This window comes from Triticum dicoccoides, unplaced genomic scaffold (assembly GCF_002162155.2).
Source record: "Triticum dicoccoides isolate Atlit2015 ecotype Zavitan unplaced genomic scaffold, WEW_v2.0 scaffold64680, whole genome shotgun sequence".
NCBI lineage: Eukaryota > Viridiplantae > Streptophyta > Magnoliopsida > Poales > Poaceae > Triticum > Triticum dicoccoides.
The window spans coordinates 28,206-29,695 of record NW_021288816.1 but is presented as its reverse complement, the minus strand read 5'-3'; positions in this window follow the sequence as shown (position 1 = coordinate 29,695).

Below are 1,490 nucleotides of genomic sequence, written 5' to 3'. Positions count from 1 at the left end.
AGGTGCATAGTTCCACCGTGGGCGGCAAGGGCGAAGGTTAAGGAGAATAGAAGCAGTGGCGAGTGCGTCCGGCCAGAAACGAGGCAGCACATTAGCATGGAACAGGAGCGTGCGAACGCAGTCGTTCAGAGTGCGAAGGACACGTTCGGCTCGACCGTTCTGCTGGGAAGTATACGGGCATGTGAGACGAAAAACTGCGTCGTGGTGCGACAGAAAAGTGCGGAAAGCAAGGTTGTCGAACTCTTTTCCATTGTCAGTCTGAAGAGCAAGGATGGGACGCCCAAACTGCGTGCTGACATAGGAGTAAAAAGCCGTCAAAGTGGGGAGTGCATCCGACTTTCTGCGCAAAGGAAAAGTCCACACATAATGAGAATAATCATCAAGGATAACCAGATAATATAAATAGCCCGAATTACTAGGAACCGAAGAGGTCCACACATCACTATGAATCAACTGAAAAGGAAAAGAAGCTATGGTGGTGGAGTCATTGAACGGGAGGCGAACATGTTTACCGACACGACAGGCATGACAGGTGTGATCCTCTATCTTATGACAACTGAAACTGAAACTCCTAAGAATATGATGAAGTGTGACAGGATTGGGATGACCCAAACGAGCATGCCAGAGATCGACGCCGGCGGAGGGAGCAACCGGTGCGGTGGTGGAGGTGGACGGCGAATGCACCGGATAGAGCTCGTCGAGGCTGTCACATCGGTGAAGTACCATCCTGGTTCGAGCGTCCTTGACACAAAATCCAAGCTCGTCAAATTCAACAGTAACAGGATTTTTACGAGTTAAACGACGAACGGAAACAAGGTTTTTAATAAGATGAGGTGACACAAGTATGTTAGACAAAGTAATAGGCATGAAAGTAGAAGGAAAAGAAGTGTGCCCGACATGTGTGATAGGGAGTGTGGAACCGTCGCCGACAAACGATCGGTGGTGACGGGAGTGAAAGAGGCAAAATTATCAGGATGAGCAAACATGTGAGCCGTAGCCCCGGTCTCCATGTACCAATCATCATCTCCGGTGTAGTTGTTCAGCGTAGGAACGGCATGCAACCCGGTGAGGAGCACCGGGTCCCAGGGCGCCGGCGGCAGGGCCAGCGAGGGGAACGGACGCGCCATGGGGAGGCCGTAGCCGCCCCTCAGTTGCGGCGGTGGGTATTCTCCATACAGTTGCAGAGCCGCGAAGTACGCAGGATGCACGAGAGGGGTGGGAGCCTGCTGGCCTGCTGACGACCCCCACCAGTATCTGGAAGACTTGTATGCAGGCGGAACCCCGTACGCAGGCGGAGACCCGTACATGAATGCCGGCGGAGCTCCGTATGCCCCGTACGTAAGATACCCGTGCATGGAAACGGGCACGTCATACGTGGCGGCTGTCCCGTACGGCGCTGGCGCCGCGCCGTGAGGCGCCGGCGGCGGGACAGCAGAGACGGTGGTGGACAGGCCGACGGATGCCATCTCTGGTCCAACGGCAGCAGTCGG